This window comes from Drosophila yakuba, chromosome 3L, assembly GCF_016746365.2.
Source record: "Drosophila yakuba strain Tai18E2 chromosome 3L, Prin_Dyak_Tai18E2_2.1, whole genome shotgun sequence".
Taxonomy (NCBI): domain Eukaryota; kingdom Metazoa; phylum Arthropoda; class Insecta; order Diptera; family Drosophilidae; genus Drosophila; species Drosophila yakuba.
This window is the reverse complement of record NC_052529.2, coordinates 10,795,866-10,822,450: the sequence shown is the minus strand read 5'-3', so window position 1 is coordinate 10,822,450 and position 26,585 is coordinate 10,795,866. Positions and strand designations below refer to the sequence as shown.

Below are 26,585 nucleotides of genomic sequence, written 5' to 3'. Positions count from 1 at the left end.
TGAGTTTGAATGCCTTTTAATTTAAGGGGATAGTATATATTTAAATTATCATATTAATTAATAATAAATTTGTCATATTTATAATGTACTTAAAATAATAAAGCCTCTCTAAAATTTATTATAGATAATGTGAACAGTTTTTCCTCTGAATTAGAGTGATAAGATTAAAGTCTTATAAAAGCAAGCATTTAAATGGTTTATAGTTACCAAACTTGAAATTCTAGTTAACACTGATAATAATGCTATTTTTATTTATTTATTTTTAGGTAAACGAAATAACTCATAACAAAGAGCGATCTACAAGCAATCGCAGTTATCGCCTCACCGCCCTGATTGATCGATATGCCGAAGGTCTAGACCAAAAAGCGCTCCACAGGATGATCAATCTTCAGAGCAGCTTTCATCAATCAGCGATAGCCATTGAAATCTGGATCGGAATCGGAATCGGAATCTGAATCGGAATACAAAATGTCAGCACTCTGTCAACAGGCTGACAGCGGGAAGTGAAGAAGAGGGGGTCTGAAATGCGAGACTCATGATGATATGAAAAAGAACAGACAGTGGGTTCTTAATCCGTTTAATTTGCAGATGCAGTTGGCCAGATAAACGGCAGCTAAATGGGCAGTGGAATAATAATAAAAAAAAATGAGCATAAAACGGCAGAGTGTCCCTGAAGTGAACGCGTCTCTTGTCTCGTTGAATATAATTTATGAGTCAATTTCAGACAATTATTGTTAAATATTATTAAGCATTCGCTGGGCTGTCAAAACACGCGCCGCCATCGTTTCGAATGATTTACAGGGAATTGAAGACAATTGTCACTCCGTCGCGAGTGATGACAAATTTTAAGTGGATAATCTTTCTTCATATTGTGTATTGAAACCGAGACCGAGACTCTCTGTCAAGAGTCAAAAATCTGAAAAGATAAAAAAGGGAACGTGCGCATTGCCAGCGCAAATTAATGTCAACACTGATTAAGGCTGGCAACTATGGCCCCTTTTAAAAGAAACCTCCCCACAATTCCCCCCATCTTTGCGAAACCCCTCAAAGGCATTCCGCAAATTTACACGACCAAGCGAAAATGCGAAGACGCGTGGCTGCCAATTATGGCAAAATGAGAGGAAACAAAAGGCGGATGGGGGGGGATCCAAAGGGGATTCGGTGGGGAATCAGTGGGGAAAGACAGCCAAAACGAGACGAAGACAGATCGCCAAGATCAGTGACAATTTGTCGGTGGCATCGGATCACAGAAACCAGTCTTAAACGATCCAAGAGAAACAAATCAAACTTTTACGAGCCAGCGTTTCGATGAAAATAAACTAAGGAACAGATATCAAATCATTGAAACTAAAGAAAGATGCGTTAATCTTCGTATTTGGTATATATGAATAATTATAAATTATTTAAAATGTATTTATTAATAATACATTACTTTTAGATATGTTTCTGAGGTGCAAAAACCCATTTGCTCATAATTTATTATTAAAACGAATTGTTTTAGAATAATCAAAACATTGTAGAAAAGTTTAAAAGTATTTTAAATATTTCTACTGATTTTTACTTAATTGTATGTACTTCCCAAAGCTAATATTTAAAGATAAATATAATGATAACAAATCCAGATAATCAAAATGACTTGTATAATATTTAAGCAGCCCTATAGGACCCATAAACGTGGCTTATGCCATTCGGAAGCCAACCGTTTAGCTGCAAATTCCCCTTGAGCTCCCGCCAATAAGCGCTGTTAAGTAAAACAAACAAATTAAGACAATGCAACGCTCTGCGCTTCGCCTGCGATAAATATCAGAGTAAACACAAATAAACAAAAAAAAACACAAAGCCACAAAAAATCAGGCAGCCCAGCTCGCTTCGTTTAAAATCAGCTTACCTCGGATCTGCTCAAATGTGTGAACAATATCGGCGTGCGGATCTTGCCCAGCAACCAAAACAGAGAGGCCAGCTACATTGAGCTTTTGTTGGCTCCCAGGAGGTGGGGGGGAGCAGTACGATGGACCCCAGAGACCTGTTTAAAAACCTGTTAATCAGCCAGAGAGTAAATCGCAGAGATATATACTCGTATATGGCGTTGGAGAGCGAAGTGCAGATGCGATTGCTGCGACTTTGGAGCAGCTCAAGAGCTGTACTTTTGCATAGTCGTTGCGAGAGAGATATGGCTGTAACACCCCCAACCAAATTTGTACCGAATTTGTGCCGCCAAAACTGCTCCCCTTCACATGCACCATTGTACCCTTACCTTTCCCCTCAGACTAAGCAGACGCGGAAAAAACATTTGTGGAATGACAAAACAAAAACAGCAATCGAATTGATTCCATTTCATTCGGTTCGAGGGAAAATTTCAATTCATCCATGTACAGAGTAGTCGGCAGAGTGACTTCCGCTACCATCCATGCCCAAACCAACTAAAAGCCACCCAAAACCACCCAAACCACCCAAAGCCACCCAAACCACGCAAAGCCACCCACTCGAGGGGGAATCCAATCAGCCACGCGTTGGTGATAAAATGCGTTAACAATACGTGAAAAGCCCTTTCCTAACCGCTTTCCCTTCGTCTTCCGTTTTCCGCTTTCCACCATATTCTCTTCCTTTTTTTCGGTTGCTTTTGCGGTATCTGACAGATTTTTGTGGGCAAGCCTAATGGGGGAAAATCAGGCAGAAGGTTTTGCTGCTGCTGTGAAGCAGGCTACTAAAATCGACAAAAGCCTCTTCTAAGGGATTGAAATTTTGGGGTCAGGTTGTTTAAGGGGTTCGGTGGGGGGGAGGGAGTATCAGATTTTCGGGGTGTATTACATACCGCATCACACCTGATTTTTGTGGGTTAAGAAAATAGCTTTTAGGATGCTAAAGTGGATGAAGATGTCAGGAATATTTTATTTCCAATATGGAATTAGCATTTTTCAATGGTGTTTTCAAAAGGAATTTTTAAGGGTAAACCAATTTATTGTGGCATTGAAAAGTGCTTATGCTAGCGGAATATTAAACACTTTGTGTACAGATTAGTTGGAAAAAATATGCAAATAAATATATCTTTGAACTTTAGATTTTCAATTTTCGATTCTATTCGAAGGATTGGATAACAACACTTTGACAATGTGGCATTTTAAATTAAGTTGTAATAGAGATTCACTTTGAAATGAAATGAACTGATATATACATATTCTACAGAAAAACTTCCTTGGCTAAATTAAATCATGATTCAATTAAATACTAACTTCCTTAAATACTTATCACCCTCCTCCATGGGGAGTCAATTCAATGAGCAATGCGAGTAATTTGCACAAATTGACGACTGCACTCCTTCCACACATCCTGGAGTTTTATGAGCCGTATCGGATAATCTTAATTTAAATTGCTTTCCATTGCCCTTGCCACGCAAATTTGCAGACGAGTCGGTCTTTCGTTGCCACAGCCACAATTAAGCATTCAAAAAATGGTTGATCATGTTATTTAAGCCAAACACTTGTCACAATAAATCACATTTCAATCCAAATATTTGCGCAATTCCCCCAAGTCAAGGCCCCATTGAAAGTGGGCCCCCCTTTTTTGTTGAACCCTCGCTGCGCATCACTCATACGCCCTGTGTACAAAAGCCGAATTGCCCACAGGCCAACCACCGGCTTGCAACAACAATAAATACAACACAATAAATGCGACGCAGAGCGAAGCGTAGCAAAAGCAAAAGCAACAGCAACAGCAAAACCAAAAGCAAAGTGAAGCAAAGCTCAAAGCAAACAGGCCAAAGCAAAACAAACGCAGCATCGAACTCCATCCAAGCCCCCATCTGGGTATCCATTGCCTTCCAGCCACCTTATCCCCCATATCCCCATCGTGTCCCCTTCACCCCCTCAGCCTCACTTTACGCTGGGCAGAAAATAAAAAGGAAAACACTTTTAAGCAAAATCAAATTCACAAGCAGCATCAATCTGTAAGGATCGGGCCACCGAAGTTGTTAATACTCTAATATACTCTAAGCCAACTACTAATGCTTTGTGAATGATAAGTAAAATATTTTATAAATTTTCGTATTGTAATACTCAATTAATATTAATAATAGACAAATATTTTACCCTCTTTCAACATAAATGACTGTTAAATACTTATTATAAATGCAAGTTATTACAATGTCACATTCAATAAAAGTTAAAGAAGTTGTAGTAATTAAGATATTTACCTTTTTTTAATTTCTTAAATTTTTAAGCATTTTCATTAAAGCTGTCATAGTTAGTTTTCTAAGTTCGTGATACCCTTTTTCTTGCCATAGGGTATTTGCGGAACGATCAAGCGCACACGCAGCGCAGTCGTCGGCGAGCATGACGAAAGTCCTTTCGCACATTACCACATTTTTGTAGCTCTCGTCGTGGTTGTTGTTGCTGATGTTGTTGTTGTTGTTTTTGTTTTTGTTGTTTTGCTGCCGTTGGGTCGCATACTTTTGTTGTAGCTGCCACCCAGTGAGGCAAGCAACAGCGCCAACAACAAACACAACGGCAACACGAAAGACAAAAGCTAAAAGCGACAAATGAAATAATAAGAGAGCTTAAATAACTCCACACGAGAGCGCTCACACACACACACACAAACGCACACGCGAAAGGGCGACTCCAACACACACACACACATACACGCAAGTGTAAAAGTTTGTTGTCGGAAGACGGGAAGAGGGGTGAGGTGGTGTAGGGGGAGAAGGGGCAGGTTGTGTTTGCATGTTTGTTGTTACATTGACTTCCGATGACGGGCTGAAGTCTTCCTCCCTTGCTCCCCCCCTCTCTACCCATCTCTGTGTCTCTCTCTCCGCTTACCCCTCTGGCCACCCACCACCCACTCGGCGGCAGCGCTGCCCGCTCAGAAGCTGCGAACTTGTTTGCTCAATATGTTTCACACACAAGCGCACGCACACTCACACTCACTCTCGTGCGCTGACAAAAAGCGGAGACAACGAGCGACGATGGCCACACGAAGCTTTTACACCCCACTCCTCCCTTATCACCATCCAGCTATACAATACACTGCAATTATAGGCTGGGAAATTCACCTGAGAATCCAAGTCTGAGGATTGAAATTATATCTTGTGCATTTTAGATATTCCATTTAAACTTAAAACATAAAATTAGTCAGTTTTGAGCTTAAACAAAAATTCTGTTGCCTACTTTCTGGCGCTTAACATTGCCAATAAACCGAATGAAACTGTAGAGCGTAATAAATGGCGTATTGGTATGAAATTTGGTTTGCAAGCTGAAATTGAAGTCAAATATATTGATCTAAGTTCGTACAGCTAAAATCTCCTAAATTGTATCTGCAACAGCTAATATGCGATAATTGTTTTCAGTGGACTTTCCTGCCACATTGCACGCTAAATAATGACTGACAGTATGTTGGTGCTCTGTCCCGCTTTCCCCTTCCTCTGCCTCTCTGTGTCTCTCTCCCTCTTACGCTCCCTTCCTCTCACACCCCCCGCGCCCCGGCAGACGCCCAACCACCCACAGTGTGACCCCCAATTGCTCTCGCTCCCACTAAACTGACAATCCAACAGACGCAAACAAACCAAAATCGACAAAGGGAAAGAGAGCGAGTAAGAGCAACCCACTCGAGAGAGACAGACGGTGGCCGAGTGAAAGAGATGGAGAAACACGAGTTGCGGGAGAGCAGGTTGCATCGAACTTGTTGCGTTGCGCCACCTTGCGCCCGCCTATTCTGCCTCTGCCTCGACCTCAGTCGACGTCGCTGCCGCTCTCGACGCTCTCGTTTTGCTCTTTGTGCTCCCAATTACTTTTTGCATGCTACCTTGTGCCCCCACTTCACCCCACACAACAACAGCAACAACAACGACAACAGCAACAGCTCTAGCGACAACAAATAAGTGTTCGCATTGCTTTTCGTTATTGCTTTTGTTGTTTTTACTTGGCTTTTGGTCAGCGGCCGACTGCGACGTCGACGCCGGCGCAGGCAGCACGGTGTTGACGTATTTTTTTGCAGCTTTCAGCATTGTTGTTGTTTTTGTTGTTGTTTTACTTGCTTCTCCATGCTCCATGCTACACATATCCGATGCGATGCTATATGCTATATATGCTTAATCCCTCGAAACTGACGACCCGCAATCCACAATTCGAAATGTGTGAACCACTGTATGAGCGAGTGTGTCGAGTGTTTAGCTGCCAGCGTACACTGAAAACAAGGGGATGGTCAAATATAAATATCATATGTTATGCATTCCGAAAAAATAATATCCATTGTAACCGCTAAGGAAGAAATTCTAAGAAACTGCATGTTATGAACATGTTAAAATATAAATCAATTCATTATAACAAAACTCTTATTTTCAACAAAAAACTTCATTTACATTTTGTAGATTTTTATTATTTTAATGATGGTTAATTAATATTTATAGGATCACTTAATACAAGTTATAAGTTATTAAGATTTTAAACCGTTTAATAAATTGGTTCTTCTTGACATCTCAATTTTACAAACATTAATATTATGATATAAAGTAAATTTTAAAAATGGAGTAATTAAATAAATACTAAATATACCGATAGATTTAGTTAAACATTTTTGAACATTTAAGTTGAACACCTTTAGGTTAATAATATATATTGAACCATGCTTTTTTTCAGTGTCCCGGTGAGGTTTGTGTTTCAGGCCCGATATGCTGACCCCCCCTCTCGAGAGCCGCCCCTCCGCCACCGCAATCGAGCACCGTTCGACCGCAAAGCGCTGGGGCCATGTTTTCACACAGAGCTTACACAGATAAGCTCGTAGCATAGAGAGAGGGGGGTGGGAGTGGGTTGGTGGGTGATGCGAAAGAGAGCTCCACACACACACAAGCACACATACACACACAATCGCATAGGCATTAACATATCAAATCCAAAGGCGAAACATTCGCAGCGTTCTCATTTCGCAAATTGACTTTAATATTTGTCTTGTGTTTGTTTGCCTTTGCTTTTGTCTGTGCTTTTGTTTATTTTTTTTTGCTTTTTTGCGTTTTAATTTTATACGATAATTGTTTGCCGCCAAAGAGAGTGTGAGCGAGAGAAAGAGAGAGACGGCGAGAGGGGGTGCAAATTAATTGATACGATATTATTATTTATTTAAATGCTAATGGGACACTTTAGTATTTTAACATACAATTCTTGCGCCAAATTGATGGGTCATAAAAGTTATAAGTAATTCGATTTTTATGGTTGATTAATTGGCGATCATTTTTCAAGAATCGATATCAAAAGTCGTTCACCGATTTCAAGATTAATAATAACTGGGCGGATAACGGTATTGCAAATTGCATAAAATGTTTGTTAATTTATGAGTTTGTTTTTGAGTGATTATTTAAATTTCAAGTGCTATTTATTACAGTGTTTGTTCAAGAAGCGTAGCATATGTGTATTATAATCCGATCCTTTAAAACATAAAGTCATAATAAAAATAGTTATTATTATTAAAATTGTAAAAAAGTTAAAAAAAAATTATAAATCCAAAAATATCAGACTTTTTCAATTATCCACTTACGACATTTACATTTCTGGCTGCACTGCCACAACAACAATCTGTGGGAGCTGTCAAAACTATTTAATCTAAATAACAAAAAACCGCAGAGTGGCCAGCAGCAGCAACAACAATGACGACAACATTGCCCCAAAGGGGCCAATACAAGAACAACAACAACAGCCACACAAGCAACACAAAAGCGCACACCAACGCGCACAAAGCAACAACAACAAGAGCGCGAGAAGAACACAAAAAAAAGAGAACAGCAAACAATAACAGCAACATCAACAACAACAACGCAAACACCGCAAAATAATAAACCAGCTCGACAAGTCTAAATCACACTCATTAGCAAAAGCCCACCGAAATAACAACAAAAACAACAACAGCAGCAACAGCAACAAGAATATCGCACTGACCCCAACATTACGCTCTCTCGCTCCCGCACACTCCGTCTCGCTCCCACTTTCTGTTGGCCGCGCTCCCCACACAAATCAAAGTACACACAGACACACACACTCACAAACAGTCACACCAACACGCTGCCACACCATCATATCTCAAATTGTTAAACGATGAGAACGAGATGAGAACCTAATAAGAAACCGAATACAAAAGATAAACACAAGCGTAAACATTTAAGTAACAAAATTGGCTTTTTGTAATGCTGAGCGAGCGAGAGAGCGCAACGACTCTCTCTCTCTTGCTCTTTCTCTCGCGAGAGGGCGAGTGATTGCTGCACGGCAACACCAATACACTTGCGCCTGCAGCACGGCAATACTGTTTTTGAGAGAACTTGAGAGAGAGAAGTAACGGCTCGTTTTATCCAAGTGCTTGTGTGTGTGTGTATGTGTGATGTCAGTGCAATTGTTTTTTCAGTGGACAGATTGCCAATTGATTGTTGTTGCTGGCGCTCGCCTGCTGCCGACGTCGCCGCCGCAGTCGCTGCCTCTGCCGGCTTCGTCGCTCAACGCTTCTTGTGCTTTTTGCTTCTTTTTTACCTCCCCCACCTCATTTTTTGTCTTTGCTGCCGACAGCGCTGCCTTTGGGGGCATAAATGCTCGCTGCCTGCCCCACAAGTGCAAACACACACACTCACACACACATGCCGGAACACACATCGATTTACAGTGGAACCTTCGCTATATTGCCAAATGCTGATTTTGTTTTTGTTTCTAGTTGAAAGCTAAATATTTTGAAATCTGTTGAAGAATAATATAATAATATGCCTATGTAGATCTTGAACCTTTCTGTTTAAAAAATATAAGTAACATTTTATATAATAAAGCAGGATGTAAGAAAATAAAAATGCAATTGGAGTTATTAAAGTTAGATTTTTACAGCTTTTACCGCATACCCTTTATACATACATACATACATACATACATGCTCCATGTTTTCTTGTAGTTCTTGTTGTGTTTTTCATTTTCCATTTCCATATGCTGTGCTGTGCTTTCTGCTGTTGTTATTGTTGCTGCGCTTCCTTGCTTTTTCTTATGCTATTTCTTTTTATTTTTCTTTTTCTATGTTTTTGTTTTGCTGTTGTGTAAAAGTTGTTAATATATTTGTAAAATGAAATTCATTTCGGAATTGCTGTTTGTTTTCCAGACTCGGCTGTGCTTGTATGTGTGTGTGGTAGTGGGTGGCAAAAGGATATTGGTGACAGGAGGGCGGTGGGTGGTGAGCTTGCTCTGCATAAGTGGGTGGAAAGGAGGGGCGGCAGTGGCTTCAATGGACTTTAGTGGGCAACCAATTTACACCGAATGACAATTTTGATTTATCATTTTTGATAAACATGCGAGAAACAGAAAAGGGTCAGCGAATGAAGTTTACAAGTCCAAAAAGGTTAGGAAAAGGACATATTTCACAAAAACAACAATAGAGATAATTGACTAGAAAACGGCGCCGTTTGACTTTTGACTTTAGGAAATTGTCTACTGGAAACTAAACAAACTAATGAACATTTTAATTAATCTTTAAGGAAAATCAATAGATCTCTTGTGAATATGAATATATACATTTAAGTATTTACATTCAAGAGAGCTTTCCTGTATTTAAAACTGTTCCACAATAATATTTATAATTATTTATTAATATTATTCATAGCATAATTTAAATATAGAACAAAATCCAGATTTTCCAATTCTGAATTCCATTTCCAAGCAAAACTATTACAGGTTACAACGATTTTGTAAGCTATATGCCCAAAGTGTGGACTTGCTGGCATAATCTGCAATGGATATCATAAGTAACGATAACATTAGCCCAAATAGACCCATTTCCCAGACACAAACTCATATTAAACAGTTGAGGAAGTGGAAAGAGAGTGAATCACTTGTGTGTGTGTGTGTGTGTGTGTGAGCTCGACTTTTCAGAAGCACAAAACCGCGCCAGGCTCCATTAAACACCCAAAGAGTGGGTGAGAAAATGTGGGTGGTGTGGGAAAAGTGTGGAAAATGGGTTATGTGGCTGCGATGGGATGTTGGGTGAGTTTCGGGTCGCTCGCTTGCCAACAGCCAAGTATAAAAGTGTCAAAACTTTCTGTCGGATTTTTGTTCTTGTTGTATCCTTTTGTTATTTGTACACACACTTTTGCATATAAAAAGTGCACTGAGAAATAAAAGTGTTGATTAAATGAATTTAGAATTCCAAATTAATTTATTTACTAAGTGCGCTAATTATCAAGAAGAGTTAACTTAGTATGTCGCATACATTTTTGGTTGTTTGTGTGAAAATTTATTACATTTTTCTTCAGTGCAGGGAACAAAAACATTAAAATAGAAGCAGGAGAAACACCGCCCAAAGGAACAACTAAGGCAAGAAGCATAAGCTTTTTCACTTCTGCTCGAGTTAGAAAAAGCAGGATAGAACCAGAGCAGGTGCGAAAGAGAGGGCACAACAAGGAGCGAAAGAGAACGAGAGTTGGGAGTGAAAGAGAGCGCAATAATAGGGGGGAAGGGGAAAGTCGAACAAGTGTCGCCCCACTTTCCCATCCCTCATTATATGGCACACATTTTTATTTATAGCGCTGCCTTTTTTTTCGACGTACATATGTATGTATATGTAGGATACACATACATAAAGGATATACACGGGAAATGCCTTAACACAATTACAATAACTTTGACACGAAAAGTGGAACAATAAACCAAACCGAACTCGACTCAACTCAACTCGCTGAAATGGAATGGAATTGAATTGAATTGAATCGAAAGCGGGAGTTGACACCGCGGGAGGCAATGGCGGTTAGTCGACTTCCTCCTCTCTTCCTCTTCCTCTTGCCACTTTGCACGCGCTGCTCACTTCCGCTTCCGCTCATGCCCGCTCATATGTGTGCGTGTGTGTGAGTTGGGTGTGGGTGTGTGTTTGTTTGAAATGAAGCGACAGCCGGCGGCAAATGTTTCCATAAACAAGAAGAACAAACGCAAGAACAACTACAACGAGGGCGCAACATTTATTAAATGGATAAAGTAAACAGTATACGGATAAGTAGCGAAAACCACGAAGGCTGCCAATGCGCTTCGATGGCCTATATAACCATTTTAAGCTTAGCTAAAAAATAACTTATAAAATTAATAATATATATGAATTCGAGCCATCCTTAAATCCTCAACCTAAATTACAAGAAAGTTAATAACACACAACCTCTTTGAAACTAAATTTTCAGAATGCGGCATACAATAAACAAAATATTAAAATATTTTATTATTATTACATTAATTTAAAAAATTGTGTTTTTGTATACCGCAAAATTGAACTATAAGAATTTCTCCCAAGCACATTTTGTTGGCTTACGAAAATGATTAAATTATCGAATTTTTTATTTTTAAAAATTCAGTTTTATACTTTGAATCCTTTAGCATTTTTTGTAAAAATCAAACAACTCCGAGAACAAAAAGCTAGAGCAATAGCAGCTGGGACAACTTATAGTTATGCCTCCAGCTGAGTTCCAAGCACGCAACACCACCCACTTACCAGTTCACCCCTTGCCGCCACCCAGCGCTTTTATTAATTTAGGTTAGTGACTTAAGTTTAGCATTTGCCGCAATTAACTTAATTAGAAATGCATTTTGTGGTTGGGCCAAAGGAGCAGCCAAAGTCAACGGATGGTTCAATGAGTGTGTGTGCGATTAAGTGTGAATATGACGGCGAGTGAGTGTTTGAGTGTACGATTGTGGGTGGATGGGTAGGGGGGTAGGGGGCTTAGTATGCCCATAAAACATTTTGTGCTGTATGTGTCATTTGTTCAATTCATTGAGTTGCACCGAAAGAAACAAAAACTAACTAATGTTTAACAAAAAAATTATTGAAAATGTTCCAATTGGTTTTTAAAAAAAATAACTATTAAAAAGGTTACTCTATTCACATTTTTTATAAGTTTTTAGGATTTAAAATGAATGTTGTGAATATGGCGCCAGAAACTTGAATAATTTTTCCCGTGCACACAAATAATGAATGAACAAGAGTGAATACAAATGTGAGTGCTGCGATGGCCGAATGAGTATGCTTTATTGCCCATTATGGCAATAGCCAATATATAAACACACACGTGCTGGTGAAAAGGCCTCCGCTTCGATTCGATTAACTAAATGCGTAATTTTGCTCTATTTTCGGCGGCAACATGGCGTATACGTCATGCTGGGCAAAGTTTTGGCGGAAGCAAAAAAAAAAAAAAAAATGTGAATAGTGGGGTCTGGGAGCAGTGAGTGAGTGACACATGGCCCTGTGGCGGGTGTAAATGCGTTGAGCATCCAAGCGAAAACTAATCCAAATCAAGCGAAACAAAACCCCCAAAAAAATAGCAAACAAAAAAATCACACAATATAAAGTTTCAATCCGGTTTCCATGGCAAGCTTTTATTTTCGCTAGACTTTTTTTTTTCGAGCAGAAATAACTGAATTTTTTCGGTGTTATCCCACGCATGATCCAATGCCCTGCCACCCACCCCCTTCCTCACATCCATCATGGGCAACACGTTTCGCTTCAACTTGTCAAAGACTTTTCGATTTTTTCCTCTATACATAATTTTTTTTTCAAAATTTTTGTCTGCTTGTTTTTTGTTTATAATCATTTATTTTTATTCGATTTTATTTCTTCCTCCGCATATTTTTGCGGTCGCTCGCTTTGTGGTATTGCCAAAAAACCAAATAAAGCAGCGATAAAAAATTAGCGGTATCTGTATAAATCTTTTTAAACCGCATATTGCCAAGAGATTCGAGTGCGAGCCACAATCGTTGTGCAATCGGAAATTTGGCTTTGATCGCAATGTGTCAGAAATGGGCCAAAGATTATGCCAAGAAAAATGACAGAGTTAAAGATAAAGTTTTAAAAAGTTTTAATAACTAAGTTACATGAACAAATTTTGTGGTAAAAAAATATTCTTTTAAAGATTCTACCTTTAAACATAATCTTGAAACATCAAAATCAATCCAATTTCTGTAATACAGAATCTCAAATTCATTTACCTTTTTTTTTGTAAACATGAATCCATTATTGTTAAAACATTAATGGCTGTATCGCTCAAGCCGCCTGATTTGATCCCATTTACAGCTTTCACTTAAGGTATTCATTACCATACCGCGCATTACCAAATATCCCATAATTCGGCCACGGATTCCGACACGCCGCCTTCGAGTTTCAAGCATGTCAGATACTCGAGTGTCGGGCTCTCGAGCTTCTTCATCCGTTAATTGTATCTATATCTCCGCAAAGTGAAGACTGGGTCACACACACGGCGGCCACTGAAGTGACTTGAATAGAAGTCAAGTGGAGCCGAACAATAGCGAAGATGAAACTGAAGACTCCCCCGCAGAGTAGCAGCCGAAGGTCGTGGATCCGAGGGGTGGGGGGTTGGTGTTGGTGGTTCGTAGGTGGCTCAACAAATTAGCATAACTTGTCATAAGTTGAAAAATCTCATTAGGCTAAAGATTTGCCTCTTGTTTTGTTACTGCTCATGCACAGAGAAAGAAACCTGCGAGGTTTAGGCTTAAGTTTCCTAACTGAAGTTAACTAATTTCAACTCTATTATTTATTTGAAAGATTTTGTTTCCAAGTATTTGTATTTACATAATATCTAATACTCTTAGTTTTATAACGCAGTCTACTTATGAGCAATTTTACTAGACAAGGAATATAAAACATTGTATCTATTCCATACAATTTATTCAACATATCACCATTTGTCTTTTAAAAATATCATTACACTGTTAAATAAAATAGTTAAGTGAATAAAACCATTATATTCTTGTAAAAATCCAATAAAATACCCATGAACTAATTGGGTCTGAAGGTATATTAGGAATAATTTTCTCTGTAAATACCCTCCGATTTGTATTGTTTTGGCAGCGTTGAAGGCTGATCAGGGCATTCGATCATTAAGAAATTAACATTTAACATTTATGGGGGGTGAGGAATGGCGGCGAAGTTGGGGGTTCCGCTTATTCGATTCCCTTCACTTCTTCGAATGCCAATCGAGTCAATTAATTTGCATAACTAAACAATGCGTTGATCTATTTGTGTCTTGAACAAATTTAATGTTTCATTTCCATTTACACATTTTCTTTGGCACATCTAAGCAAGCCGCAAATGGTTGCAGAAGTTTTGAGAACGAAAGCAAAGGCGGGGGCGCGGTTTCATAAACCTTAATGATATCGATTAATTTGCATTTCCCTCCACAGCTTCCGAGGCAGCGTAACTTTTCCGTTGTAATTAAAACGCCAAAAGGTGCCACACCCAAGTTTTACCCCCCAGTTTCGATATTTTATATACTTGAGCAGGACTCGGATGTTTTAATGTCTGGAAAAAGTTGGCGCAACAGCAAGAAGCAAAAAAAAAAAACGAAAAAAAAAGCAGGCAAGCTGGGAAAATAAAGAGAGCAGAAAAGTAGAAGAAAGGAAAGTCAATGGCTGAAGAGGAGGACAAACTTTTATGGAGCCCAAAAGTAATAGGCAAAGACGTACGGGGTTTGGGCCTTTTGGAGGGTAAGAATTTTCCTGTGCCAGTCGTAAGTAGCATTTAACAGCCAACTTATGGCCGAGGAAAAAGCGTAAAGAGGCTGAAGCAAGTCAGCCATGAAACCCCATGAAAAGTTATATACAAGAAAACACTTCCTAGGAAAATCAAAGCCGATTTGCAGTTGATCGATGAGAGCGGGCCAATTGCATGCCACAAATGAACATGGGTATTATATTTCCAGCAGATCCTTTTTTTTTTCGGGCACTGAAAATTTCATTTAGTTTCTTGTTTCTGTTGGAAAAGGAAGAGAGGTTTTTCGAAAAACTTTTTTGCAGCCCTTAAATTTGTCTGGCTTTTCTTTCTTCCCCCTCCTTTGCCACTTTCAGTATTGCAATCTCGCATTGGGTGGAAAAACTTTGTCTGCATTTTTGGCTCCTTCTTGCAAGAAGGAAAAACTTTTGCCTTTGCTTTTTGTCATATTAACAGCAGAAAATCCTAGGTTCGAGTGGTGGAGAGGTAGGGGGCTAGATAGATGGTTATCAGACACAGAATGGCGACTGCTAAAAATAATTTCTTGCTTCGAGTTTTCTGAAGTTTTCCACCCAACAGATCCCTGACCACTGACCTGACTTCATCATCATCGTCATCATTGGCAACGCAATCTTTGGTCACTTTAACTTTCCATAGACATATATAATATGTTAAAATCTCTCTATATATATATTCATATATATATAGCTATATATGTAGGGAAGCCACAACCACAGGAATCGGAAAGAAATCGCTCAGCAATCAAAAGGGGATGAAAGAATGAAACATTCCCAGCGTTTCAAAATGCCGAGGGGTTGACCTCTGCTCTAAAAGATACACTTTCTCAAATGGCGTGCAATGCAGCCAGCTGGAAAATTTATTTAGCATAAATTAAATCAATTTCTTAATAAAATAATGCTGACGGATTTTCTTGTTGCTTTTAAATCTAAAATAATTGAAGTGTTTTGCAGACAGCATTGAATAAATACTCCGAATAGTACATTTTAGAGAAGAATCTGTGTAGCACACATTTAAGTTAAATTTACTGTATTACATCATCATTTTGTTTAAAGAAAAGCTAATATATATATTTTATATCTGAATAAAACTATTTATATACTACGAGGCATTGTGTAAACTAAACATTGCATTGTTGATTTTATTACAATTACCATTGATATTGATATAAATTTAAAAGTAGAGTATTTTCCAAACTGTGTCTTGTTTGCCTTGTCACTTTTTCAGTCCGTCTTGCTACATCCTTGCCTGAGTGCATTGGCGTCTGTTGTCCTTGCCAACACACACTCACACATACACATGCATACAAACAGACACGCACAGTGAAAGAAGATTTTCGCACACATACGCATTAAGAGTTTTTTCAGGGAGTGCATTGGCAGCTTCCTCTTGGCTTCCTTCACCCATTTTCTTGCACTCCGAAGATTTCCCAGCCATATATACGTTATTTTCCTCATTTTTTCCTTCTTGTTGCCGCTTTCTGGCATGTGAATGTACTTGAAGCATTTCCGGTGCACATTACAGTAAAGAACAGCTCGCTACGACGACGACAACATCGCCCATTGTTGGCACATACCACCCACTTCCACTCCCACTCCCACTCCCCATCCCTTTCCCCCTCCCTCTCATGTTCTATTTCCCCATCCTAGAAGAGTCAACTTTTTCTGCGCTTTCTTCGCTTTATTTCATACTGTACTGAAAAAAATGGCACTATAAATCTAATAAACGTTACTGTCAACACACTAAATCATTAAAAATCATTATAAAAATAATAATAATATTTTGTACTAACAAAATGTATATCATTTTAATTGCTAGTCTCCATAAAAAAAATATATTATTTATTAACAAAATAAAGTGTAATACTCTTGACACGATTGCTTAAAAATGAATTTAAACAGTTATAGCTAAGCCTTAATTATTAGACTGTACAATGGTATAGCTTAATGGAGCTACCTTATATTTAAGAGATTGAATTTACAAAAAAATAATTTAAATAATAATATCGTTACTGATATTCAAGGATTGTTTATTATTTGAAGGTAACATGCACACTAACAGCACTTTTTATGTTCTGTTAACAAAACAAGATTTAAATATAACAATTTAGCATAAAAATAAGGGAATGACCAATGTACAAATAATTTTACTGCTTTTTCCCGTGCTGCAGAGGAAGCAGTCGAGCGAGCAAAAAAGGGAAAAAATTATCAATTTAATTTTGTAACTCAACTTCCTTGCGCTGGCTTGGTTTGATACCCCCAACGCCCCCAACGCCCCCACCCCCCTCCCTCACCGCGCACCTGCTCACCCCATTCGGCAAAAAATCACCACCCCACCACACCCCTGGTCTGCTCACTTAGTTGAACTGTTTTCCTTTCTTTACTCTCCTCACAAACACACACACACACACATTCATTTTTTGTACAACTCGCTTTTTTTCTGCTCGCTTTTTCCGCTTTGCACACTGTTGACACTGCCGGCCACCCGCCCAGCCATACGCCCAGCCACGCCCCCTTTTGCACACTTGTGGGTTACATAAGCCAGGAGTGTTTGCCTGCTGCATTTCTTGCTGCGCTGCCAACTTGCCAACTTGCCGGCTAAATAGCGAAATGCAGCGAATACGCAATATGCGCAAATTACGTATACGTCGTGTGGGCAAATATATGTTTTCTTCCCATCACACACATGCATGAGAGCATATATACTTAGTTATGCTATGGCTATATAATGTACGGCTTAAAAATTCATGGAAGCGCAGTGGAATATTGCAAAGTGCACACTTTTCTGAAAAACTTGGTGTTAGTTTACTGTCTACATACATATATTTCCAAGAATCTGATTGCAAAACTTCAGACTTGTTTAAAATGTTCTGGGAAGAGAGAGCACACATTTAATGACTTACTCTGGTAATAAATATCCTTGTGCTGTGTGTTTTCTTCTATGTTACTTCTGTTTAAGAAGTTAAGTTTTAGAAATTTATCAATAACTTAAGCGCACTTAAGATTCCATTATTTAAATATAATTACATTTACTAAAAACCAAAATAAAAGAATGAAATTACTATAAAAACTGTATTAGCACCGAAAACTTTGCTGACATCGAATTATAAAACTAACGCCTTCCACGTTATTTTTTATCAAGTTTAAAGTTCATGATTATAACTTTTTTATAACTCCTAACCATTGAAGTTTCATAGACTACTAAATAAAGTTTATAAAAATATTCAGCGCTCATTTACAGCTCTCTTTCATGTTATAAACTCCAGTTGATGCGGCCATCAAGTGGATGGCTCCCTTATTTGAAGTAACTGAATCTCTTCACTTGAGTTTCACCAGATTTCATGAGCTATTGGGCTGGGTTGTTCGCAGATTTCGTTCACCAGAGACAAATTTCATTTCTCATTTATGGCGTTTTCATTTTCTTTTTTTTTCATTTTAGGGCAGATTTTGAGGAGGTGGGCTGAAAAATTTAACTGCTGGCAATTTTCGAACATTTCGCCATTTTCTAGTTTGCTTTTACCAATTTTCCTTTATTTTGCACGCTGCCATTGTTGTTCTTGCTGTTGTTCCTGCTGCCTTTTGGCTTGGTTTTATGCGTTTGCCAGGTGAGCAGGGTGTAGAAAACGGCAGCAAAGTGGGTTGTAGTGGGCGGTGGGCGGTGAAACCACAATAGCAACAACACGCAACGCAGGATTTTCGAAAACCCACAGCATAAAACATCAGTTACCTTCCCCAACTCCCATCTCTCCCACTCACTTGGGGATTGCCTGAACAAACCCACCTCCCCTTCCGCTCCACGCTCTCTACTTTACGAGCTCTGAATACAAAATGGGTTTTCTGTGGCTCTCCTACATTTCACCGCCCCTCCCGAGTTCCGCTTTTCATCCCGTTTAGAGTGTGGAAGCTTGCCGCGTGAAATTGCCACTTGCTGCACACGCTTCTCGCCTGTTCAACTTGGCCTCCGCCACGGCATCGATGTCGACGATTGTCCGTCCCTACTGTAGGAGCTCTCCACCAACCCCACATCCTGTCCACTGAACAACGAATTGTGTTGCTTGCAACATGAATATTTTCATAGTGGATAATTATTATTTAAGTATCATAACCACTTCCTATTCAAACATTTTATTTTATAAAATATTTACAATACTATTTAATAAACAAATATTTTAAATAGTTTTCTAACTTTCTTATCACATTTTATACATACTCTTTTATTAGATTTAATATAAAGGTTTATCAAAGTTTTAGTTCGTTTGTTTTCAGTGCACTTTGCATCCTCATCTACCCATAAAGTTTATTTCATTTTCGCGCACATTGCGTTCCCGTTGTCACAGCCACTCTCCTTCCCCCGCCCCCTTCTCCTGCTCCTCTTTTCTTCTTCCCCAACTTCCCCACCGCCTGCGGAAAACAAAAGTGAGCGAAATGGCAGCGTCATCGTCATCGAAGTCGTAGAGTGGAGCAGGAGGTGGGGCGGGGGAATAGCGGATAAATGGGTGAGGGGGAAAACAGTAGAATAAAGAGAGAGAAAACCCGAAAATCATTTTCACCAGCAAAACTGCAGCCCCCTATTGTGTGCAACTGTATGTGTGCGACTGTGTGTGTGTGCAGCAAAGCGCCTCCCAAAAGAGGAGAACTCGTTTTTGTAGCATACTTTTATGGGCAAGCAGCAAGAGGAAAAAAACAAACAAGAGAATTTCACTTTATCTTCGCCAGATCAGGCTTCTTCCCTCCAGCTCTCCGCAATATTTAACCCACAAAGAATGAAGCAACAAAATTAAAGCAAAAAAAAAAAAAAAAAATTAAATCCAAGTAGAGCATACGCAAATAAAAAACAAGGCAAAAAATAAAAGCAGCACACAATCAGCGGGTGTAAGGAACAACGCAAACAAAGAGTGGAAAAACAAAGCAAAAATGCTGTAACAAACACACCCACTCACAAGCAGGCGGACAGAGAGTATAGATAGCAAGAAAAAAAGGAAAAACTGGAAAATGGAGAGGAGGAGAGAAGAAGAGAAGGCAACCCAAAGACAGCGACAGAAAACGCAATCAACGCAGCTATAAGCAAAAGAAAGCAAGTAAAAAACACAAACAGAGTAAGCAGAAGATGTCGGGAAAAGTCATTTAATAAGTTAGCTGAAACACTTTTTGATCGGCCATAAGAATGCTCTCTTAAGAATAAACAACAATTGAACTTACCAAACTAAAAATGTATAAGATTTAAGTGTATTAAATTAATAAAATTATCAGCTTTATACACAAAGACTATATATACATAGTGTGATTTTCATCGCTGATGATCTTATGTCATTCATGTGAATAAAAAATATCCGGTTCCATATCATACTCATTTTCAATTCTATTACAACAGCATCCTCCCACTGCTATAGTAAAAGTCATTTCTCATTTTTCCTTACATTTTCAAAAAATAGTTTACATACCTACAATGCCACCTTCAACTATCCCCCCTCCATCCTGCAACCATTTGCAGCCTTTCGAAACGAAAGGCAAAAGAAGCTGAAGGAATAAAGGATCTCGTTTGCTGGCTAAAAATAAAAAAAAAAAAAAAGAAGCAACAGCAGCAAAAGTTGCAAAAAAAGAAAAGAAAGCAAGGAAAAGCGGAGAAGCCAAAGCCAAGAGCAGGGCGGTGGGCGGAAAAGTTGGGTGGCGAGAGGAAAGCTGGCAAGAAATGTTGATTTTCATTTTTTGTTGTATTCATTTTTGTATATATTGTGCCACACTGGGGCATTATAACGTTATCCTTCTGGTTATGTTTCCGCTTGCCAGTCAAGCCCAAGCGATGACACGAACCAAGGGAAACGGGGGGGTGGGAAAATGTGGAGCCGAGTGGGTGGTGGGTGGGTGGTTTGCTGGTAAAGAAGGCAGCAGCAACAATGGCTGACTGACTGACTGCCAAGAGACACCCACCCACACACACACACAAACACACACACATACAGTCGGAAAACCAAAACGCACACAGGCAAAGCGAGAAAAGTTCTCTTATTTTTATAGCAAAAACGGGCGGTAAAAGTGGGTGGTGGTGAGAATCGTGGCACGAGTGCAACTTATTTTTATGAGCCACACACACACATACACAAACACACACACACACATACAGTAACACAGACACAGCATCGCTGCCAGTGGCAAGCTCATAAAATTTATAACACAACGTCCTTGCCGCCTCCTGACTCCTTGTGGCTTTAGCCACCACAGCAACAGCACCCAACCACCCACAATCACACCACCCCCCCTCAACTCCCCCGGGCCACCAGAATGTTTGCCTTCTATCTTTTCTGTGTGTGTGTGAGTGTGTGTGTGCTTGTGTGCGACTTATGTTTGAGTTTCACAATGTGTGCGTGCGTTTGTCGGCGGCTTCGTTTGCTTTTTCATAGCATTTTATGCTTTTTGTGTTGTCGGTGGCTCTTGTTAAAGAAGATTTGCCCAAAATGTCAGAGCGGGTGGCGCCACGAGATGAGAATGCCGCCCACTTAAACGCTAAGTGGTGCAACTTTTCCACGAGAACGGAAATGGCATTGGGATGAGTTGGGTTTGGGTTTTTCAGGTGGGTAAACGCGGCGAAAGTGGGCAAGTGCGGGGGGGTTCTAAAAGTCGCTGTGGCACCTGTCATGTATGCAAAAGAAAGTGGGCGGGGGTGTGGGTGGGTAATACTTAATAATGCAGATATACACACAAACGGCAAGAAATATATGTATTGCCATGTGGCACAAAGCCAATGTGCAAGAAGTTTAGTTTAACTATATAGCCTTAAGCGAAGATTTCGGTTTCTAAGCATATCACATATTCAATTGAATGAGCAAAGTTGGATATAGATTTTTAATTTGAAATACTCGTACTCAACAAATCTTTTGACCTACAAAAGTACATTTGTGAAACTAAGATACAAATACAAACTTGTCTTTTAATCTACTAATCCAAAACCAAACCGAAACTATTCCGCACAAAGCTGAAACTCATTCACCTAATCATTTCAGCAACTTCATCATGGATGTGCCCAACCAATAGCTTAGCACATGAATCCAACAACTCACCAGATCTTTGCCCACATTATACGCATTTCATAATCACCAACAAAACGTAAACATCTCATTGGGACTTGGCCTCAGAGAATGAAATAATATCCTTGTTGGGCCCCACATATTCCCCAGCCATTCGACATGACAACACAAACAAATGTGCCACACGCACACTCGCACACACACACACACATACATATAAGACCAACTTTTTCCGAGAAAAGAAAAAGTTAAAAATTTTTGCTTACAAATGGCCAGGCGAACAGCAAACGAGACAAGCAAATTACGAAAATGGGGGACAAGAGAAGTGAGGATACATGCAGGACTATCAAACAGGTCAGACTGATGTACATACCATATGTATCATCGCAGAGCCAACACTCGATGCCCATGCCCCCCCATTTTTCCCACATTCCCCACTTTCATTCCCTTTAACCCCAGAGAATTTTGTGTGTGAGCGTTTCTCATTCGATGCGAAGTGAAAGAGGAAAAATACGATGTGGAATGCTCTTGGAGGCACTGCAAACTCACTTGTATACGAAGCTCTGTCAAGTGTCAACGAATTTTTGAACGCAAAACAATAGTTTAAGTTGCATAGCATATAGAAAATAAATAATAAATAAGTTTACATTAATGCCCAAGGCTATGAGCTCGTTTTTGGCTGATTTACAGAGGGAATGTTAGCACTCTCGGAGTTTTCCAAGTAGATTCCTTCTATCCCTTTAGAATTCGATTGAAATTAATAAAGACAACAGCAATTGGTAGCAGGGCAAACATTAAGCAGCAAACCTCCTCTCACGCTTGTCTGCATTTGCATGGCAAATGTTTACAGGGGCGTGCCTGCAAGAGGGGGCGGTTGCAGCAAATGCATTGTCAATGTCTGTTTTACATAGTGTGTGCACATGGGGATAAAGAGGGGGGACGGGGGCGGGGGCCTTTCGAGATCAACATTTATATAGACAACACTCGACACTTGCCCGAAAAAGGGAGCAAAGGATATTGCGAAAGCGAATATGCGCACACATACGAGCATACGAGCATACGAGCAAATTGTAACTATTCTGTTCGCCGCATCTATGTGTGTGTGTGTGTGTGTGTGTGAGGGTACTAGTGTCCCTATCTGCTCATGGTATCCCTATTTGCTCGTCCCCATTCTCTCTTTATTTTCTGGGAAAAGCCATCAACCTGCAAAAAAGTTTTGAGCCAGACAATGTGTGCTGCCTTACGTGCCCATATCTCTTCTAGCATCCCTCCCCTGCTTTCTCCAGCTTTCTCCAGTTTTCCATATCTCCATCTCTCTCTGTCTCTCCATATCCCTTGCTCCCCACTTGCAGCTGTATGGGTTTGCATAAATAGACAATGAGCAAACAGCTTGCGCACTGAATGATAACGCCGGAGCAACTGAAACGGAGTCCCAGCCACAGTCAAGCCAGCAAAAGCCAGCTACGTAGCTCCTTCGGCATCAGCTTCTTCTTCTCTGCATTGTGCCATGTGGCAGGCAAAATGACAGGCAACAACAACAATACAATCGCACTCTCACACACACACACACACAACGATGTCACCGAAAAGTTACCCGGCCTCGCACACTCACGCACACAAGCATGCATAATATTCGCATCCAATTCAGAGGCCTTCTCCTTCAGTCAAACCACTAAAACTTTTGCAGCCTTCCACGATGACATATAGAACTATTACAACGAAGATGGGATGTTCTCAAGACTCCAGAAACCAAAAGCAAAAACATGCGAAAAAATCTTACAACAATCCTCCTCTGCTTTATTGGAAAAGCTATCTTAATTTACTATTATTTTTATTACTATTACTTTAATGTCCTTAAGACTACAAAAACCAAAAAGAAAATATGGGAAAATATCTCGATACAATTCTCTCATTTGTTTAATTGAAAAAGCTATCTAACTCATCATTTTAGGTTTTCTTAATTTAATGGATATACTTTTACTATTTACATTTGTTTAATTTAAAAAGCTATCTAACTCATAATTTTAGGTTTTCTTAATTTAATGGACATACTTTTACTATATTATCCCTTGTTGAAAACAAAAAATATTTTTTATAATATATTATAATTAAATATCCATTAATAAATTGATCATGGAATGTCTTTCAAAACAGACACGTTTTTAATATAAATAAGTTGTATTATAAGTATAGACTTTGGAAACTTTATATTCCATTGTTTTTCGCGAAATATAACTACATTTGCCATACCCTAACACGGAGCAACATCTGCATCAGAGCTCAAATACAGTCCAAGACCCCGATTCTCCATCCCCGAAAACAGCTTTGCTTTAATTTTCATTTTCATAGATTTTTCTTGTTGCTCGGGTTTTTTGCTCCGCTTTGCTTTCCCGCTTTCCCCTTTTTCCCTCTTTGTCTTCGTTTTTCGGGCTGTGCGAAACTTTTTGGCATTTTTGCCGCTCTGCTTAAACTTTTATGCGCTCCATTCGTATGTGTGTGTGGGTGTGTGTGAGTGGGCATATATGTTTGCGTGGCTGAATGAGTGTGTATTTCCGTGCGAAATTTTGTATAAATGTTTTTTGGCAGCCTCTCTAAACGGCAGCGCAGGAAGCATCACCAGCAGCACCACCACCAACACCATTTACCACCTAAAAAAAAAAGGGAAACAACGGAAATAAAAACAAACAGAGAAAGAGGAAGCAAGGGAACTCCCAAAAAGCCTGGCACAATTTGCGCCTTTCCAAGTATGTGTGCGTGTGCATGTGAATGTGTGTGTGTGTGGCAGTGGGATGTGGCGGGGAAAAAGGGGGGCGGGGGACAAGGTGGTTGGCAAATGGGGCGTTGGGCTGTCTGTGTGCTGAACGGCCTTCGTACAATGTGGCGTATGCGTAATAATTAATACGCTTGAATTCATTAGTTGAGCAGATTTTGCATGCCACAACAAAAACGATGAGTACATATGTACTTGTATGGGTGAAAGGTGGTTGCTGTGCGTGTGTGTGTGTGTGACTGAACGCGGATAAGAATAAATTAGTGAGCAATTATTAAAGGGAATTTAAAGTTGTTGGAAATTGTATAATAATGTATATAAAAATTAATTAATACAATTATTTTAATAAAATATTATTAGCTATATATTAAGTTTCATTTAATTTGTAATATTTTCTTATATTTATATTAATTGATTGTATATATATAACAATGATTAAACATTGATTAATTGATTGTAAATATATAACAATGATTAAACAAAAAGTTTACTCCTAATTTTTTGCTGGCTATCTTGCTTAGAATCAAAATACAAAACTAACGTTTAAATTTACTTTATAATTTGTATTTTCTGTATGCTTTTCAAATTTTCAGTATTTATGTAAAGTATATAGAATATAAAAATATTACCAAAACCATTGTAATTATTCAATTAATTCAGAACTCCTCGCTTCCTAAATCGATTACGTATACGCATATAACAAGGAATTTAAATACATTTCGCCATTGCTCAAAGAGCAAACAACATTTCACTCATTAGCCCTTTTTCTGCTCTTTTGTGTTGCCACACCCACTCTCCCCAACGCCCACCCGCCCACTGCCACTACATTAACCCCTTGACGAGCCCCACGGCCATCAGCAAAGGCGTTTTGCAATGAAATTATTATTTAAATGAAAACAGCAATGGAAAAGTGAGGCGTTGGCAAAAGGACGATGACAACAATTGCAATAACAACTAAGTGGAGGGCACGAGTGGATTGCCGGAGGTGGGCGGCTTTGGGCTATGGGATGTGGGGGCGTGGCAAGGACGATAATGTCGACGGAGTGACAATGCCAACAGCGAGCATAACAGCGAAAATGTTAATAATTACATAAATAACAACAACGGCAGCAGGAGCGAAACAAAGATGGCAATGGGGAATGGAGAAGGTTTTCAAGGGGTTGGGGCTCTTTTCCAGAGAAAATGGGTACTCCCGTTTGAATATATATGTGTTGGAATATATTTATATGTATATGCAAAGCTATAAATGAAAAGGGGACAGAAGAGGTGGGAAAGAGGTGGAGAAGAGGTGGAGAAGTGTCCTGGGTTTTTTGTCATTGTTCGAGGCAGCGGGAGCGCCAAAAGTGACAGCGCACAATATGTAATTATGTTCCCGACACAAACGCACACACAGCCACTCGAGTATATACATACACACTCAGAGACACACATACAGAGAAAGTGTGCGGCAGGATGGCGGGGTGCACACAAGAAATATGGAAAAAGGATGCAAAAACGTTGGCAATTTGTGTCGCGCCAAGAAGAAAAAGCAGCAAGTGCGACTGGATTGGAGGCAAGAGATGTACACCGAAAAAGTGGTTTAGAATTTCTATAAACTAAAATACTTTTTATATGAAAAATGCGAAAATGTTAAAATCCGTTTTAAAATATTATAATTTTAACTTGCCAGTAAAAAGATAAAAGAAAAACTCCTTGTATTGAAGATTTAAATAATTTTGGAATAAATTAACATTTGATATAATTAAACTTTATATAAACTTTAAATGAACAACGAAAATAAAACATCATCTATTAATTGATGATGATATTCATTGAAGTAGTTTTCTAATTAGAAGTTTAACAAAAGTTGTTGAATCTGTGCAATATTTTTCCCCCGTGTGCAAGAATCAGAACGGGTGTGTAGGGATCCTTAAAGGGGTGTCCTTGTGCATTGTAAACTGCTGGCATTGGTTGGGGGCCGTCCTTTAAGGTAAAAGGCAATGGAGACCCGAAGGCTAACAAAGGTGAACTGCGTGCGACTTTTATTGCTCGGCAAAGAAGGGTCCTGAAGGGGTTGCAGATTTTCCAGGGGGGGGGGGGGAGTGCGGGTGTAAGGGACTGACATTCGGTGGTTTTGGGGTAGCGCAAAATTGGCGACAGGTGCTGCATATGTTGACATCGCCGGCAGGCGTAAAAATGCCATATATGCGGGGGTTGATCTCCGATGCCCCAGAAAGTATGCTATAAAAAGCTAACTTCGTTAAATGGCACCAACCACCCAGCAACCCTTGATAAACAATACTGCTCAAGCTC

General features: G+C 39.4%; 1 long non-coding RNA gene across 1 annotated transcript; it reads left to right on the top strand.

Moving 5' to 3' along the window:
* Positions 1-142: 142 nt before the first annotated feature.
* Positions 143-1,632, top strand: LOC120321522. The gene is made up of 2 exons (XR_005561162.2): positions 143-1,378; positions 1,439-1,632. It is a non-coding gene; the product is annotated as an uncharacterized LOC120321522 (long non-coding RNA).
* The last annotated feature ends 24,953 nt before the right edge of the window (positions 1,633-26,585 follow it).